The 6,433-nt window shown below is 49.7% G+C and overlaps 1 long non-coding RNA gene across 1 annotated transcript; it reads left to right on the top strand.

The window, feature by feature from the left end:
* The first annotated feature begins 1,203 nt into the window (after window positions 1–1,203).
* On the top strand, window positions 1,204–5,732 carry LOC135188209 (uncharacterized). The gene is made up of 3 exons (XR_010307610.1): window positions 1,204–1,240; window positions 4,241–4,390; window positions 4,502–5,732. It is a non-coding gene; the product is annotated as an uncharacterized LOC135188209 (long non-coding RNA).
* The last annotated feature ends 701 nt before the right edge of the window (window positions 5,733–6,433 follow it).

The following is a 6,433-nucleotide window of genomic DNA, read 5'->3' as shown; positions in this document are numbered from 1 at the left end:
GCCCCGCGGGGCTGGGTACAGCGGTGGGGCCGTACCGAGGCTTTGCCGGTACCAGTGACACCAGGCCGGAGCTGCATCGTGGAAAACAGTAAGCTTGAAAGGGAGAACGCTAGGAGAGCCCGTGGAGAAAGGACTCCAGAGGTGTGAGGGGATAGGTCGGGGGGCAGCTGGAGGGAGAGGGAAGGAAGGGAAAAGCAGGAGCTGTGGGGGAGCTTTCCACTCCCGGGAGCAAAAATTCCTCCCGGCGTTTGCTGCTCAGGGCAATGATTCCAGGTGGACAAAATGAAAAGTTGCTCGGGGGGGAAACTGGGTCTAGTTGGTGGAAGAGGGGGACAGATCCCAGGCTTGCAGGGATATTTGAAAACGCAGAGCAAAAGGCCCAGAGCAGGTCTCAAAGCGCCCCAGGAAGCTGCCGGTGGGTGAGCAGCTGCTGACTCTTGCTTCCCTGGTGTGAGATAGAGTCTGGCCTTGAAGATGCTCCTGGACACCCTTGTGACACTTCTGCAACTCCTCTGGGTGAGTTCTTCCTGCTCTTGCAGGTGTCACATACTGCCAAGAAGAAGCAGCTTTAACTGGCGTTCAGTTGCTTGATTGCTCACTTACACATGATGCCCAGCCATGAACATCACCAGCAAAGATCTCCCTTTCCACTGCCCCTCTGCTGAGCAGAACTGGTGCATTTGCTGTGGATTTTCTTGTCCCATGACCAAAACCAGGGAAAGTCCTCACTGGGAGAGAAACATTTGTCCTCAAACTCAGAGATGATGTTTCACAGAATCACAGAATGTTAGGAGCTGGAAGGGACCTCGAAAGATCATTTAGTCCAACTCCCCTTCCAGAGCAGGACCACTTTTGGGATTTTTTTTACAGTCCAGTTTTAGTTTTATTTTTTTTATCCCACTTCTCCCCATCTCCTTCCTTTCCTCTCCATCTATTTTCCCCCACCTTACTCCTTTTCTTTCCATCTCTTTCATTTCCTCTTCATTTCCACCTTTCCCCCCATCTTCCTCTTTTCCTCTCCATCTCCCTCCTTTCAGCACCACCTGTCCTTTTCCACTCCACACTGCATTTTCCCCTCGTTCTCCCAAACCCAGAGCACCTGGGTTCTGTTGGAGTCTCCTCCCGCCCCAGCTGTCACCACTTTGCCCTCCCTGCCCACTCCACTTTATAATCAGCCCTAGGAAAGGCAGGGCCCAGGCTTGCCCAGCTGGGCAGAGAGATCTTCCTCCTGTCGTCACTGGTGAGTCCTCATGGTGCAAACTGAGTTAATAGGAGTGGGACAAAGGCTGGGGGGCCTAATGGCCCCCTGGTTAGGCAGGAATAGGCTTAATGGTCACTTTAACATCATCCATGGGTGCTGGCTGGGCCTTCTCACTTAAGCTGACCTCCTCTCTGTTTAGCTGTTTCTTTCTGCTCCCTTATGATGAGCGTAAGTGCTTGGCTGAACTGGAAGCTCATGGGGAAGTAGTATTGTGTTGTCATGGAATTGTTTGGGTTGGAAAAGCCTTCTAAGATCATCCAGTCCAGCCACCAGCCCAACACCGCCATGGCCATTAAACCATGTCCCAAAGTGCCATGGTCATGCTTTACTTGAACACCATGAATCATTTTGGTTGAAAAGCCCTTTAAGATCAGCCCAACAACTGTCTAACTACCAAGACTGGGGCTAAACTATGGCCCTCAACAGCACACCCCTGCCTCTTTGAAAGATCCCCAGGGATGGGGATTCAACCACTTCCCTGAGCAGCCTGTGCTGGGCTTGGAGAACCCTTTCAGTCAACAGGTTTCTTCTCATATCCAGCCTAAACTTCCCCCAGGGCAACCTGAGGCCATTTCCTCTCCTATTACTTCATACTAAAGAGAGAGGCCAACCTCCACCTCACTCCAACTTCCTCTCAGGGAGTTGTGGAGAGCAATGAGGTCTCCTCTCAGCCTCCTTTTCTCCAGCATGAACACCTCTAGGTCCCTCAGCTGCTTGTCACCAGCCAGTCACTAGTGGTGTCTCCCAGGGATCAGCGCTGGGCCTTGTCCTATTTAATATCTTCACTGATGATCTGAGTGAGGGAATTGAGTCCAGCATCAGTAAGCTTGCAGATGACACCAAGTTGGGAGCATGTGTCAATCTATTAAAGGGTAGGAGAGCTCTGCAGAGGGGCCCAGACAGGCTGGATAAATGGGAACAGTCCAATGCCACGAGTTTTAACAAGTCCGAGTGCCAAGTTCTGCACTTTGGCCACAACAACCCCATGCAGTGCTACAGGCTGGGGACAGAGTGGCTGGAGAGCAGCCAGGCAGAGAGGCACCTGGTTGACAGCTGACTGAACATGAGCCAGCAGTGTGCCCAGGTGGCCAAGAAGGCCAATGGCGTCCTGGCCTGTATCAGGAACAGTGTGGCCAGAAGGAAGAGTGAGGTCATTCTGCCCCTGTACTTGGTATTGGTTAGGCCATACCTTGAGTACCACATCCAGTTCTGGGCCCCTGAATTTAAGATGTTGAAGTGCTTGAATGCATTCAGAGAAGGGCACCAAGGTTGGTGAGGTGTCTGGAGCACAACTCTGTGAGGAGAGGCTGAGGGAGCTGGGAGTGTTCAGCTTGAAGAAGAGGAGGCTCAGGGGAGACCTTATTGCTGTCTATAGCTACCTGAAAGGAAGTTGTAGCCAGGCAGGGGTTGGTCTCTTCTCCCAAGCACCCAGTGAGAGAAGAGGACACAAGCCTCAAGTTTTGCCAGGGCGGGTTTAGGCTGGATGCTAGAGAGAAGCTCTTCACAAAAAGAGTGATTGGCATTGAAATGGGCTGCCCGGGGAGATGCTGGAGTCATCATCCCTGAGGGTGTTTAAAGGGAGACTGGATGAGGCACGGGGACCTGTAGCTGCTTCTCCTTCACAGGGAAGCGCTCAGAAACCCAAATGCTCCTTTTGCAGTAAAACACCTCTCCTGGCATCCTGATTTTGTCACAGGGGTTCCTCAGGGCTAGATCCCCTTGCCCTGCTGATCACACCAGCCCTGCACAGCCACCTGCCTGTGTGTCACTTCCTTTGCCAACAGCACAGGCGTGCTCCTTCCTCTGAGTTTTGGTGAACTGCAGCATACTACTGTGTGCCTCCAGGAATTGTTGTGGCAGTCTTGACCCTCAGACTCACAGCAGAGATGTGGGCAGGCCTAGAAGGGAGCCAGAGTTCCCTCTGATTCTTTCTTTGGATGCACAGTTTGTCTTTTGGAGAGAGAGAGAATGGGGAGCTGGGTCCTCCATGGCTATAGGGTCTCTGCTGATGGCGTGAGTGGATTTGTGAGTATGACTGTCACAGGAGGAGCTTGGGATGTAAGTTGGGGCAGTTTGGGAGGGCATTTGAAAGAGGAGGCAGATGCTTTCTGCACATCCCTTGAGTCTATCTTGAGAGGTGGTTTTCCCCTATGGAAAGTTTGCAGGGAACAAAATGTCTCTGGAAAGCTAAAATGTCTCGAAGGCTTAATCACGCACTCCTGCTCCCAAACCTTGCACAAGCCAGTGATGGCAGCCACTTCCCTGGCAACATCTCCTGCCCCTGGGTCCCACCAGGTGCAGTTAAGGATGTGGTGAATTTTTAAACTGAGTGCTGGAGTCCTTTCAAGTCCTGTCTCCTCTGGAGATGCTGCAGCTCATGTTTTCCTCGAGTGTGCAGGAATATTGCAAAGTCTGACAGTGGTTTACATTGGCAGAGTCCTGCTGCCCTCGTGTATCTATCTTGTGTAAGTTAGATGATGTGAATGGCTCCTTTGGGTTTTTCATGTTCTTATTTGGTAAACCTAGCTTTGTGTTTTGGGAAACTCACCCCAGCCTGCTAGCATGGTCTGTGGGTATAAATGTACTTTGAATTATCACTTGTTGCCAACATTTTGCAAAGCAGATATTGAATGAGAGAAGGCTTTAGTTAATATAAACCAGGGTCAATTTATGCTGACAAAATATTTCTAGATGTGTCAGGGAAAAGGCAATCTGCTGAAATGTTTGACTAAAGCCAAGTTACAAACTGGAATGCTGTTCTTTGCTTGACCCCTGCTCCAGCAGGGTGGGGAGGTCACTCACTGCCAGCTGCCTCTGCCAGCTCCTGGTTGCGTTTCAGGAGGATAGAGACTGATGTGTTTCAAACAGCCTTTGGCAGTGAGTGATAGGTAAGCCCCTTCTTAACCTCAGCTGGTCTGTTTCAATGGTATTTTTTTCTGTTTTTCTTCTTTTCCCCCCTTTCTTTTAAAATATCTTGAGGGCACAAAGTGGTTATGGATATTTTGCTTGGAAATCCAGAAGAGCAGTGCAGAAGTGCATGATGCTGCACTTAGGTTAGCACCCTCACACATGCTGCTGATGCAAACACTGACAGCTGCAAATGGGACAAGCTGTGATAACTGACTACAGGTGGGTTTCTTGAGTTCTTTCCAATGACAGCTGCTGCTCCTGTTGGGACTTGATGGAATTTGACTTGATGATCCTTGTGGGTTTTCAACCTGATATATTTTATGATTGCAGCACCCAGGCAAGAGCATCTTCAGAGTCTGCAGTACTCATCAGCAAATGGCTTGGCCTGGTGAGCTGAAGGCTGCTGAATCTTCTCTTCCCTGACGTGTGGTGCTTGAACTCACTCAGACATTTTGCAGCCTGAAGGGCTGATGTCACAGCTGCTGCTCAGAAACACCTAGGTCCAGGCCTCTGCTCCACAGTGGCTGTTCATGTCCCATCACTGTGTGGCTCAGCCACTGAGCCTAGGAAGGCAGTTTGTGCTCTACAAAAATGGCTCCTAATAGTGACACCTTGTTCACACAGGGGTATTTGATTTCATCAGGTTTTCAGCTCCAGATAACCTTAACTGAATGGGAACACAGGGGAGTGTACAGCAAAGGCTTCCTGTGGTCCTTGCTCAGGGAGTTACTCTGTGAGAGCTGTGACAGCCTTGTTAGCCGGCAGCATATGGTGACTTTGTCTCTCCTTCCCAGGGCAGAGAGAAGACAACATATCTGCCTGGTTTTCTTCCCCTCTGTGCCTGAGGCTGTGTGTGCATGGAACAGGGAGAGGCTTATTTGGCTGGGTAGGGTATTACAAGGCATCAGCATTACCAATGGCCTCTCTTGATTGCCAAATCAGCATACAGCTAAAGTCCTGATTCTGGTACTGGTGTGCCAGGATTGCTGGCTGCAGGCAGGTCACTCCTTTGTGCTTTCACTCCTGTTTCTGTGCATTCTGCTGGGACTGCCAAGGCTCTGTCCCACCACATAATCAGCAGCCCTGCTGCAGTGAGCTGAACCCAGCCTCTTGCTCAAGGCTCTGCTCCCTGCATCACAAGCATAGGAGTGGAGGATGGAGGGCCCAGGACCTGCCAAGGAATATGTTTAGGGGTTAAACAACAACCTCTGTTCAGCTGGTATAGACCTAGCTGTGTGCATGGTATCAACACAGGAGGTGAATGAAAAGGAGGAACCTCATGCAAGGAGAAAAACCTGTTATAAAATTAGAAATGTCTATTAGAACACTTTTCCAAAGCTCTCAATGCTGGCACTATGCTTGCTCATCAGACTCTAAAGAGAGCTTGCCACCTAAGCCAGTGCTGCTAGAAGAAGGTCAATAGCATCCAAGAAATTCATACTTCCAAAGTTTGGATTTAAATAATTATCTTCCCTACAGTGCAGATTTTCTTCCTTGCTTGCCACCTGTCATATCTTGTCTGTATGTCATGCACTTATGAAATAAAGACATTAATAAGTAAGAGGACCAACAGCTTTTCCTTCTTTGCAGTGACACTGCTCTGTGCAGCGAGCAGAGCTCCTCAGAGGGACCTGGAGATGTCTGCAGGAGGCTCTAGGATCTCTAAGCAGTAGCTCAGAGTTTCCAGTGTTAGGTTTCCATTCAGAATAATGAAACCCACTTCTTATCCAAACATTCAAGGCAACCACTTCAGACTCTGTGGTGTGTCCCTGATCAGCATAACTGCCTCTGCTGCTTCTAAGGGGTTTCTGCAGTGTGGTGGAAGATGATTGTTGGCAGCTTCTGTTCTAGTTTGAGTATCTGTGTACTGAATCTCTGCACTAGACTGAAAATTAATCAGATAGTACCAGGGTAAGTTGAATTCTGCCTCTGACACTGTAACTCTGATTTCTCTCCAAGCCTTTGTGTGAGCTCCTAATACATCTTTCTCTGAGGTTGGTGCAATGCACTGGGTTATGCTGGGAGGGATCCAGGGGTCATATCCCAAAGCACTGAAGCAGTAGCTGCTGTGCAAGTCTAGACACAACAGTCTCTCAGCTGTGCAGTTAAACTGCAGGGTGGGCAGAAAGCTGGTACAGAGCTGGCAGGACCATCTCTGGGGGCATAACATTATTCCTTGAAATGAAAACCTGGAAGTCATTCCCTCATAGACACTGAAACAGAAATACACTAGGGTTGGTGGCATGGGCTGTATTTGTCCTG

Source organism: Pogoniulus pusillus, chromosome 29 (genome assembly GCF_015220805.1).
Source record: "Pogoniulus pusillus isolate bPogPus1 chromosome 29, bPogPus1.pri, whole genome shotgun sequence".
Lineage (NCBI taxonomy): Eukaryota > Metazoa > Chordata > Aves > Piciformes > Lybiidae > Pogoniulus > Pogoniulus pusillus.
The sequence above is the reverse complement of the archived record's forward strand: the minus strand, read 5'-3'. Positions and strand labels throughout refer to the sequence as shown.